Source organism: Macrobrachium rosenbergii, chromosome 33 (assembly GCF_040412425.1).
Source record: "Macrobrachium rosenbergii isolate ZJJX-2024 chromosome 33, ASM4041242v1, whole genome shotgun sequence".
NCBI lineage: Eukaryota > Metazoa > Arthropoda > Malacostraca > Decapoda > Palaemonidae > Macrobrachium > Macrobrachium rosenbergii.
In genome coordinates, this window is record NC_089773.1 from 6,776,661 (window position 1) to 6,789,591 (window position 12,931).

General features: G+C 38.4%; 1 long non-coding RNA gene across 1 annotated transcript; it reads left to right on the top strand.

The window, feature by feature from the left end:
* LOC136855867 (uncharacterized) lies at window positions 1-12,012 on the top strand. The gene is made up of 3 exons (XR_010858156.1): window positions 1-49; window positions 8,034-8,106; window positions 11,024-12,012. It is a non-coding gene; the product is annotated as an uncharacterized lncRNA (long non-coding RNA).
* The last annotated feature ends 919 nt before the right edge of the window (window positions 12,013-12,931 follow it).

Sequence of the window (12,931 nt, forward strand, 5' to 3'; positions counted from 1 at the left end):
GTCTGTCAGTGACGTTGAGGAAGGAAGACGTACGAACTTATCCTCTTAGGTAAGAGGCCGGCGAATTTTGGGGGGCTAGTTTAAAAGCCACTTAGGGTTCCTATCTAGTATATTATGTATAGAGGATGAATGTTAGAAAGAATGTGTGAAATATTAAAGCATTACTGTAATTTTAAGACCAGTTTTGTGAAGCCGGGAATTTTGGTAGATATAACTAAGGGTTAGCAATTTAGGTCACGTTAGGTCAAAGCCAAGCCCGTAATTGTTCGTAATTGTATCAGAATCATTTAAGAATATATTAAAAATACCGGTACCACCTGCACGGGCTCTTGTTCTTAAGAGACCGTAAGGTTGGCCGTAAGTTGATTTCCAGTGGGCTAGAACTAGGTTAAGTATTAACTCCGCATCAGGTATTACCTTTGGAATTGACTTTTGCTATATTGCTTTGGTTGTTTATCAAGAATTTACCGTTATTTTTTGTCGGTCGACTGTAATTAACAAGTAATTAACCTCAGAACTGATTATATTTTTGCTATTGCGTTTGCACGGTGTTAGGGAACTTTTGGTAAAAAGTGGAGTTTCCTTCAGTGGGGGTTCGGGGCCTGGAGCCCCATGGCTAAGTGAGACACTTTGGAAGTTACTTTTCAGGCTATGGTTCTTATTTTGGTAGAACTATTTAGTAGCTCTGCGGCGGCGACGGCCTTCTAACTTAACTTTTTCTACAGTTTTTTGGTTGCTAATTATGAATTTACCTTTAATTTATGGTGCTCGAGTGTAATTAACCTGTAATTAACCCCTGAAGTCCATCCAACAAGGGGTTTCCTTATGTGATCTTCACAAGACAGCACGGGTACGTCTGTTTCGAACGGTTCATATCCCATCCGGCAAGTGCAATAACTTGTTAACGTATGGGTACCCAACCCCCCCGGGCTAGTACTAAACATGGCGAAGAGACATTCCATTTGGCCAACAACAAACAGATGCACCGCCAGTATCAGAACCCCTAAAAGTGTAGGAAAAACCAGTTGAAAAGGTAAAAACAGCCGCGGAGCTAATATATAGAATTACCCTTATTCTGGTGATGCTTTAAGGTAGAATACTTGTACTTCATTGTGGTATGTTAAGGAGAACAAACAAAACAGTGTCAAAATGATCTATTGAAATTTTCTCAAAATAGTCATCAGAGTGTTACAGGCAACTTTCATTATGTTTTGGATGACCTGAAGGATTGTTGAAGTGACCCAAAAGATTATTGGGTAAAACTGCAGAATACTACTGCACTCCTTTAGTTTGGTAACTACCAGTTTATATGCAAACTGTGCGTTGTATTCATTAACAACCCCTTGGAAATGAACGTAAAAAAATAAAAGGTGGCAATTATCATAAACATAACAAAACAAAACATGATAAATATTCCAGCTGGTGACTGAGAGGAATCAAGCTACAGTAATAGTCTGCAGTTTTACTGATTAATCAATATAGTTGGTAATTTCTTAGGAACATAACTCACACTACATATCCTTTCAAGTGCTACTGACACTGACAAAGCCCCAAGACAGATCGACAGTGCACCCTAGGTTAGGTCAAGCTATGCTCCTCTAGGACTGTTGCCATGTAAGGCCTAACGATATTAAACTTTGAAATTTGAGGGAGCATGACACGCTAAAGTTGTATCTGGGTTTCTTAAATACATTTGTTCTCCAATTTGCTGGTTTTTTCATGTACTGTTGTGCCAAACCTGACTTAGGATGCCATTTTACCTGGCATGAGGAAGGGTTTCGCTAAGTTTCTTCCCTCTTTCTTCCCTCACCTTTGCTGAAAAGTGCAGAAGTGGTTGTAACAAATACAACCTAAGCTTCTAGGCACAACCATTGTGGGCCATAATGAATGCAGATACCCCCAAGTGACACATAAAATGCTCCTTTGCCATCCATAACTGACTTACATGACTTGTCTTGGCTTTTGTTCATTGTATAGATAATTCAGAGAATGATTAACTGGAAAAAAATGTAGCTGTTATTAGATGATTTTGAGCCTCCCAGCAAATTTAATCTTCAATGATTTTCATGTAAGCTGTCACCAACTGTAACTGTAAAACAAGACATGTTTATGTATCATATTCAAGTTTATAAAATGTGCTTCAGATTTATTCCTGAGGAAGAATACTTGGTGAAGATGGTTCACTGGAAAGACTGCTTATCAGTAATGTAATATGTTAAGAAAATAGTCATGCCTAGGAAAATAAAAAAAAAGGCTAACTATTGATATTCATGGAATTATTTATGAATATTCATTGCAGCTCTACTGTATGAAACAGGTAGTACGGTATTAATGTGACAGAATAACATTACATGACTGGAATAGAATTTGAACATAGCTCATGGATTTATTAGAGCTTATATGGGTATTGCAGGCAAAAACTATAGTTTAATCTCTGACAGATGTGAATCTTTGGAAATCTAGTGTGTCATGAAAAATATAATTTTTGAAATGAACCACTCCTCTCCATTTTATTGTTTTTACTTCCACGCCAGTGGCAGTTCGACAGATTAAAACAAAAGACGAGAACACTAGATTTTCTATGAATGTCCTTCTTCTATCCACCTACTTCACCCATCCCCCACCGGGGGATTAATAGGTACAAACACCCATAGCTGGCAGTCTACTTCCGTCGCTGGGTTTGGTAGGAGGTTGGCAGATGCACTCGTGTTTCTGTTGGTTGGTTCTTTTACTTTGTAATATCCATTCGGTATGATCCTGTAAGGTAAGAGTTGCCGTAATAGGCATTATTCCAGTTTTATTACCCTCAGGGTATGTTTTGATGAGGAAAAAGTTACTTTTGGATAACTATATGAATCGTAATTGAACAAAATGCAGCAATTGACCATTAACGACGTGAACTTGTTAGGTTGTAGAAACAACTATAGAGGACAATGCTAGTAAGACTTTAAGTTAAAGGGGTGCATGTCTTGCCTGCGTTCCCATTTAGTAACTGGTTAGGTCCTCTGCTACTTCTCTTGGATATGTTACTCCAAATGAGCTTTCCATCAATTCAGGGCATTAGGCTTGATAGGTGTAGTCATTTTTATTATTTTGTTAGTATTTATTTTCTGTGCTGCCCTCCTGAGAGTTTAGGCAAGTTTGGGTTGTTTCCTGTGTTGGAGGAAGGGTCAGTGCCCCCGCTTTTTATTGCCTTGCCCTTGGCATGTCCTGTCTCATTCCCTCGTGACTTGGAGTGACAGGGAACCAGGACAAGTCATAAAGTGGTGCAGATTTGTGCCTTTTGTCCCCTTCCTCTGTTCAGTCTGGTGTGGCACCAGGGTTGATAGGGCTTGTGTGCCTATCATGTGCGAGCCTGTGGCTTGTACGCCTATGGCATGAGCGCTTATGACTTGGAGCGCCTTTAGTACACGCTTATACGCCTGTGCACCTATTGCCTGTGTGCCTATCACTTGTGTGCTTTTCACTTGCTTGCCTACTAGTTGTACACTCATAGCGTGCGCTCCAGTCGCTTGTGCACATCTCTCCTCCTTGACTTCACCTGCCTGTAATGAATCTGGGCATGCACTGTCTTTTACGGCTTTCATTTAAGTAACAGGTGGTTGTGTTAGTAGTCTCAACATTTTTGTTTCGAGGACTTCCCCTCCTTTTTCACTTGGTGTTTTTTTTTTTGGTAAACAGTTGATTTCAGTTTCATTTTTTCTGATTCCCCTTTGGTTTAGGAACATTCTCATTATCGCAAGATTTTCCTGATCAGATTTAGAACATTTGGTTGAGCCTTCAGGTTTCCAACCGAATCAATCTTCCTTTTGAGCCAGAGCAAGTGCTTTTGTCGGCGGTGGTTAAGGAGGAGTTTTTAACCCTCAGTGGAAGCTTATCAGGAGTGAGTTCAGTGCAATCAACTGCTGCTCTTCTGCCATCGAGCATGATAGTCTTTGCCCCGGTCTCTCTTGCATGTATTCAGTAGCTAAGACTTATCCTGCCTTTTTCTGTGGTGGGAGGGCAATTGCTTGTGTTTTTCTTGATTGAGGAACCTGGTGTCTGATTTACCACCAACGTACAAGTGGCACAATTTCTTTCATGAAGAGGTTAATTGCTTTCTGTAAGGAGAGGCTAACATATGATTTTGTAGAAACAGAACTTTGATTGGAGATGTGGCTTGTGTATGTTCAAGGCTTTAATGAAGTTCATGTAAAGGGAGCCTCTCCTAAGATATTTCTTTCTTGCTGACATATAGTGGAGAAAGAGAACTACTTCGTAATCTAAGAGTCTCTTCCCAAATATGGGGGTACCACTGGGGGAAAGACTAGTCCCTGGGCAGGTTTTTTCATTTTGGAGTCATAGATATTCTCACTGTTCAGGGTTTTCTGGGAGAGAAGTTTCGCCTTTATTTTTGGCATTTATCATCACTGATAACTTCTAAGAGGTTGCCAGTCCTTATAGGAGTTCTTTTTAGCGAAGCAGAGGTCTTTGCATTGAGGACATATGATTTCAGGAAATTTTTGACCTGGCAAGAATCAAGCTTGGGTTCTTTCATGTTACCTGAACATGGGTCAACAGGTGGTCTCTTATCAGATTCGATGTTAGTTTAAGCTTTTGTGGGAAAAAGGATCCGGTCCTTTAGATGCCTCAGTGTAGGCATGATCATGGGAGATCTAGAATTTCGGGAGTTAAATAGGTATTGGTGGAGATCTGTTACACTTATAATCCCAAATTTTTAGCAATTTGGCGGGCGTTTTCAGCAATACTAGTTGGTTATGAAACCTTACATCTCTCATTTTATGATTGGAGCTGAGATTATTATAAGTTTAGAGAATCCAAGGAATGTAGGATGTTTGAAGGGGTACCTTGGTGTCTTAAGAGGACTGATCTTGGGTTCTGTTGCCTCTTTAGTATTTTTCCTTAGAACTCATACTTAAGAAAGTTTTTCTAAAACTTCCACATGATTCAGATGTCACGCAGACACCACAACCATCTTGTGCTAGGGTGAGGTTTGTCTGTTGTTGATTAGGGATCTATCCTAAAGTTGACAAGAGGTTCAACTACTAATGCTTTCAGAGACAGCGGTTAGTTTCTCTCTTCTGTAGTTGAACTGGAGGTATTTCCTGACCATGCACCTCTATAGGTAACTTCATTAAGTTCTTAGTTTCCTAGTTACTCTAAATGCTGTCAATTCCTGCTATGAGGGTTTTAGGTCTTTGTCTTACTATGTTAGAAGTAATGCTATATTAGGCATTCGTACAACCTGGATGGACCACAGGAGGTCTTTAGGTTGGGTGTAATTACGTAACTCGTTTTGGAAACCTTGATGGATTTAGTTTTATCTCCAAAGCTGTTTGAGTTATTAGTAAAGCCTCTTGAAGCAATTAAACCTCCTTTTGGTAGCTCTAGGGCCTGTTAGATTGTAAGAGAATTACAAATGTTGTGCAATGGTGACTTCCGCATTGAAGATACTGCACTAGTCTTTTGGTCCTCGCCTAGTTTGAGTACAAAATATCCGTTTTGAATTTTTTCCCTCTCAGGGTTGTTAAATGCAGACTGGGCCTTATTTATAAAATGAGTTTGACACTCTTATGCCAGATGGGGCAATTAGAGTGTGCTCAAATAGAGTAAAGTCTAAATTCTTTGCACCTCTTTTCTGTTAGCTGGTCAAATTAGCACACAACCTCACCTTGAGTTATTACATTATGAAAACTTTAGTGGATGTACTCAGTCACAGAGGTAAGTAATAGTAATGGAAGGTACTTAACATCCAAAGGCTTGCTGTAGACATTGGGCTGTGAGCATCCCCTGTTATGGATCTGTTTGAGACTACAGGAAGTAGGTTTTTTTTTTTTTTTCCAATTTTTGGTTTACCAGTGCAAGGTCCTCTAGCTTGGGCAGGTACACCAAGCTGTTCCCTGGGTAGGTCTAGACTGTAATGTCTTTCCTAGTCTTGGTAGGTTTCAGGAAGCCATTAGTGTATTAGGGCAACTTTGTAAATTGTCTCTTGGTGTTGATTACCCCAGATGACCAGGGAAGGCTGGGTTTCCAGTTTCTTTTAGCTACAGTTTCTTTCAGCTACAGATGACTGCCTGGTATGGTCCTTGGTTCTGGTGAGCTCAAGGCGGGATCTCGCAGTAATGCCATTATCAATGCTGGGAGAGAATCTGCTAATTGATTGTTCCAACACCAGTGGTCAAGGGGTAAATCATGGTCCCATGTTGAGGGTTTTTTTTCCAGCACTGATACTTCTATAAATAACATGGTTAGGTTTCTGTTGTTTCTCAAACATGAGGAAACTTCTTGTAGCAGCTTTTAAGGCTGAGGGCCATGTTGGCTTTTTCAAGTGGAGTATCCCAGGTCTCTGCTACATACTTTACCTTGGAATCTGTATGCGGTTCTTGAGTTCATTTGTTGCCTACCTTTGAATTGTTTAGAACTAGCTCCTTGTAAAGAAGAGAGAGCCTAAGTCTTAGTTAGATTTAGGCTTTGCTAAAGACAAGGCAGTTATCTTTGCCTTATTTTGAGCTAAGTACTGTACAGTTTTGGGCTAGGCTCGTACCCATAACAGTATCTTTACCTAGCCTAGAGCCACTAGGGCTTGAGGAACTTGACTCCTTGAGGGTCTAGTACTCTCTTTAAGGATTGTTGGAATTGCGCTAACAGAATTAAACTTGATGTAAAGGTTCTATCCTGAGTGATTTGGAAACTGGAGTTTCCTAAGAGTAGAAATACAATGTCCTATTCACTGGAGCTTTGGTCAAGGACTTTCATGCTTATTTCTATCCTTAATGGAAGGTAAGCCACTGGACATATGAGCAATGGCTACAACTTTTAAATGAGAAAACTTATCCTTGGAAAAGATATTGAAGTCATTCGTGGCAAGGTAATCTTGTACTTGCTTTGGCTTATCTTCATGGTGTGGAGATTAAATATGATTATTGCAAAACATTAACTACTCTGGTTTGTGCAGGGGTATTATGTCCTGAATCGATAGGTAGTCTTTTTTTTGTCTACTGCCTTTTAAACCTGGTTGTGGTTTTTGGAAAGCTTGGAGGTACTCAAGTGTTGAGTATTAGCAGTATACCTTTTTGTAAATAAGTACTTATTAGTTATACTTCATTGGCTCTGCAGGGTTTTGGCAGAGTAACCCTACCCCTCCTGCTGAAGGGAGCATCCTCCAAAGAGAACTCAGCTATCTTCATGATGAGGATCTTGTACCCAAGTGACAATCCTCCTAAGACAGCATTACAGTAAACCCCCCATATTCACGTTCTCACAATTCACAGACTCACGTATTCGCGGATTTCTCTGTGGGACGTAACTACCCACTATTCGTGGGAAATTCACCCATTCGCAGTATTTTTCACTGAGAAATATTCACGAATTAAAGTATTATATTTCATGACTAAATGCACTTTTTGTGATAAATCTATTAAAATACTAAGGTATAAGCATTTTTAGGGGGTTTTTCTTGTGTTCAAACTATCAAAATAGGCAGTTCTAAGTGTTTTTAGAGGGGTTTTAAGTATTCGTGGATTTTAGCTATTCGCGGGGGGATGGGCTGCGAATACGATGGGTTTACTGTAATATCCTGTGTATTGATTCACTGGTTAAAACAAACACGTGTCTTGTACAAATATTTTGTTACTAAGTAGCCTTTAAGGGGTGGCTGATTTTCATTTTGCCTACCACTTGTTTAAAGTGTGGGAATCAGCTATATAATGGAGAGATAAGGTTTATTTAAAAAATATAAATACTGAATTTAAGATTTATTTTTTATATTTTTTATATAAATTGCCCTTCCTACTTCCCCACATTCAAAGTGGACAGAAGTAGGCTGGCAGCTACGAGTGTTTGTACCTATTAGTCCCCTGGTGGGGGATGGGGGAAGTAGATGGATAGAAGAAGGATATTCATAGACAACAGAGTGTTCTCATTTTTTGTTTCAATTTGTCGAACTCTGCTGGCGCGGAAGTAAAAGTTATAGAAGTAATGGCGAGGTAAGTATTTAAAAATTAATCTTAATTTAAGTAATTATATGTTTACAGATTGTACCAGCGTATGACTTTTTGTAAAAATGTGGAGGAGAGTTGTTGAACCTCAGTTAAATAATTCCAGAAGGTAAGCACCATTTTGTGAAATGTTGTACAGTACTTATTTGTAATATGCAGTATTGTGCTATATTAATACAGTGTCAATACACTCTTATTGATGACTAGTATAATTACATAGATGTTAAAAAAGTTTAGGGGATTGAATCTCTTAGAACTTATTAATGTGTAGCAGCATTTACAAATAATTTAATCAACATTTTATATGATATCCAGAACATTATTGATATCATCTCTTGCGTGTCTCATGCAGAATGTAGGTTTGGATTGTAAACAAATGCCTTGACTTCTACAGCAGAATTTATCCACAGCATATTTGGAAAGTTCTCTTTATGCCTGAGATACACACCCCTTTAAGCTGTAGTACACCTACCACAGAATTGTAGTTTCTCCCAGGTAGAACCTTTGATGGATGTAGTTGCTTTAACACTGTGTGAACCTGGACTAATTAAGAATAGGAATTCTGGATGATAGTTCCCAAGGGATACATGCTTTAAGGTATATATACCAGGTTTGAAACCTACGTTGTGTTAAGGGAAGGAATAAATAGTTTAATTAAAGGTAAAAAATTTCTGTTCATTCCTAGTCTGGAATTAAAATTTGTATGTACCTCAGGTAGGTCTTGAGACCATGGCATTTGGGTAAAATGCCAATTGCTTTATCTTAGAGATACCATGGCTTTCAGAGAAATAATAGAACTGTAATTTCATATCCTCGTGCTGTCATGCATACCAGAATTTGAGAATTAGAGAAGTTTGTATAAGTACTTTTTGTCTAATGATGGATTCACCACCTCTCACTATTGTTTATTTGCAGGGCTAGTCTTTGGTTAAGATATACCTTATAATTAAAAAGATATTGACTCGGATCCCTCTGGATGCAGATCAAGTACAGTATTTGAGTTTGGAGTTTGAATATTGCTCACTAGTGTATTTAGTCCAAGTTGGGTATGCAAATATGATTTATCATTGTAGATAGCCTTCAAGATGATTTTCTTTATTAAGATAATCAAAGTTTCTTCGTTCTCCCTAACAGGAAACACCTCACAGGTATTTTAGCACTGGCATTGCTACATGAAATTCTACACTGCATGTGAAAGACTGCTTGGAGTTTTGTGTCATCAGGATTTACTGTGTATTAAGAGTGATCTAAAATTGTATGTGGTTCCTTTGTCTCTGTCAAGTGTGATTATATTAGTTTCATCGCAACATTTTTGTCCTGAATGTTCCCCAAGTTCACTAGCCTTCACGTTGACTGACAGGAGATAAGGTAGTCTTGCTATGGATGTGCCACCGGGTTTGTTAAGTATGGCATGATTACCTTCCTCACCTTTCATGTCGAATATAGTTGAAGCAGCAAGATTCATGGGGTCGGGTGTTGACTGACAGGAGATAAGGTAGTCTCGCTATGGATGTGCCACCGGGTTTGTTAAGTATGGCATGATTACCTTCCTCACCTTTCATGTCGAATATAGTTGAAGCAGCAAGATTCATGGGGTCGGGTGTTGACTGACAGGAGATAAGGTAGTCTCGCTATGGATGTGCCACCGGGTTTGTTAAGTATGGCATGATTACCTTCCTCACCTTTCATGTCGAATATAGTTGAAGCAGCAAGATTCATGGGGTCGGGTGTTGACTGACAGGAGATAAGGTAGTCTCGCTATGGATGTGCCACCGGGTTTGTTAAGTATGGCATGATTACCTTCCTCACCTTTCATGTCGAATATAGTTGAAGCAGCAAGATTCATGGGGTCGGGTGAATGGTCATCCTCATACCTGTATGACTGATTGATTTACAGTAGATGCCTTAACCATTTTACATAGGAGACTGAGATACTAGAAGCCTCAGAGTGTTTGCGTATACCCGTAGGATCTGTGAGAAAACACTGGTGCTAGGGTGAGTCATGAAGCAAGACTTCAGGTAGCTCATGGGATTGTTCATAGTGGTATGTAAGGCAAAGTGCTTGTATCATGTAAGACCCTTAGATTGAAAAAGGAGTACACTTTCTGTCCTTATGAGATATAGGTAATAATCCCAGAATTCAAGTTGTTAATTTTCTTTGTGAGTGTCATGAATGAGAGATGAAAATGAATCAGGAGGAAGTGTAAATTGGTGAATCCCACCAAAGGCAAAGCATATCTGGTCTATTCTTCAGTTCCCAAAAAATTGGTATACTGAGATATTCTTGCAAGATCTTTTAAGACTTGTCAGTCCTTAGGAAGTGTTTCTAATGTGCAATGTTTTAAATGTTATTCTTGTGTCTGAGCTATGTAGTACTCAATATGCTGTTAATTGCAACTCTTGTTTTTCTTATGGGAGGGCCAATACCACAGTTTTCTTCAAGGTTTATTCCTGCTGTGACCACATTGTGGAAAATCTTCCTAATCTTGTAGTTGGATTGTGAACTTCAGAAGTTCAAACTTGGTACAAATGCTTTTTTTTTATTTTATTTGTGTTTTTTTCCATACTAGGCTGCTTTTCCTAATGGGTGTGTAGCATTCTGCTCTTCCAACTAGGGTTGCAGCATGGCTTGTAATAATAATAATAATAATAATAATAATAATAATAATAATAATAATAATAATAATAATAATTTCAGTTTCACAATGCCAAGTAGTGAAAAGGGGGTATCTTCACAATGAAATCCTTTAGAAACTTTTTCCCCTGTAGGTTTAGAATAGGAAATTTCCAGGCAAAGTAGTTATAAAGCTTGGGCTATTATTTATAATTTTCATGTCATGGTGGTAATAAACCACTGCCACCCAAATTATTTTATTTCTCATCAGTTCTCGTATCTGTGCTTTTGTAATTTTTGAACCAGTGAGTTAAGTTTATGTTAAATATCATTTATTAGGAAAAATCTTCTGCATTGTTCTATGTTCTTACAATTACCATACAACATTTTAATTGAAGTTTTTTCCCAACAGGTTTTGGAGAGATGTAGTGCCTCTACTCAATGACACCTTGAGGAGGAAAATGAGAAGACATATGGGGTCCCAGTCACCTGCTCATTCTCTCCAGTTCTCCCTCCCGTCTTCGGTGGTGACCTTTAGTCTCTCAGATTGTTCCCCTCAGCATCCTCACCAGAGTCATTCTTCACCAACTTGTCTTCCAGTTATGCAATTAACTAACTGGTCTGAAATGTGACATCTAAGCTTTGCCCTACCGTGCGAACGAGTCTAACTAAACTGGACGTGACGAGTGACAGTATCCTCGCTTGGTTCTGACAGGAACTTTGGCTCCTGTCAGCCAAAAGGATTTTGTAAAATGTTTAAATCCCATTATAGTCTGGTAAGTTCTTCTTTGACAAATTTGAGTTGGTTGAAGTTAGCTCTAACTCTTCTGCCAGTTGATGGTCATAGTAAGACCCACTTACGTCAGTATTTAAATGTACGTACTATTTTCCCATTGTTATCAAAATTAGCTAAGCAAACTGAAAAGTACCTTAAAAGTCCTTTTGTACTGTTGAAAGAGAGGTCCAAGAATTGATGGATATTGAGTTTATGTTAGGAAGGAATTGCAGTCTCTCAGTTCATTGATATTCCAATTCCCTCCTCCACTTGTTTTTTCCTACAGACTTTAAAACTCTCCAAAAACTTCCTTCTTAGCCCTTACCCCAAATAGTGGAATTGCTATCTAATTAGTTTGTGACAGTGATTGGGTGGATTCCTCTAATTTTTCTCTAGTTATGGCGTAATTTTTTTTATTTTATACCTTGCTGGTGAAGTTCAGTAGTTTCTTTTTAGTGTGTGATGGAACTTCTGTCATTTCTGGAAATGTTTTTGTTCCTCAGATAAACAACAATCTGTTCTATGTAAATGATTTAGAGTATTGAATATAGACTAAATTCTATATTCAAATAGGTCATTCAGTGCTGAAATGGAAATTGACAGTATAAAGGTTGAAAGGTGTAACAGGAGGAAAACCTCAAAGCAGTTGCACCATGAATCAATTGTTAGGAGAGGGTGGACAGTAAGATGGATGTTAGAAGAATAAGATTGGAGGTACAGTAAAAGGAACGAAAGGGGTTGCAGCTAGGGGCCTAAAGAAGGCATGCTGCAAAGAAGCTCGAGTAATGCTTACAGTGCACTGCATGAGGTGTATTATATTAGTATTAAATTATTATTACCTGGTTAAAATTTTTTTTTTCTTAGATATAAACAAAAGAAAATAAAAATATTAAATGGCCTAGTAGCTATTAAATTTAGTGGTTTAATGTCATTACTTACTATTCGGTTGGCTTTGTCTAGGCTTTCATTTTGTCTTATTATTGAATGAAAGGTAAACTTTTCTTCCTGTTACTATTATTGCAATAGTAATTTGTTTAAATTTTAAAATGCCAATTATATTTTCATAGAGCTTGTATATTTCCAGTGCATTTGATGAACAGTCGGTCATTTTTAGTTTGCTTTAGCTTCTGATAACAATGGGAAAATATTTACTACTATATACAGTAAGTGGGTCAAACTACCACCTTGATAACATTGCTACCTTCAGCCAACTTGAAGTCTTGTCAGTGAAGAACCTACCAGAATGAGTTTATAATGGGATTTAAGTCAAAATCCTTATGGATGGCAGCAGCCAAAGTTCCTAGGAGTTAGAACTATGTAAGGACATTGTTGCTCATCACATCCCATTCGCAGCAGTGCCAAGCTTAGATTTCACATTTTCAGACCAGTGAACAAATTGCATAGTTACAGAAATGTTGGTAAAGAACAGATTCAGGTGGGAAAAAAGCTGCAGGGACAATGTGACAGCCTGAAAGGTTACAATGGAAGAAGGGTAGTAAGGAGAAGATAGACAGAAAGAAAGAGGAAAGTGCAAAAGTGTCCACA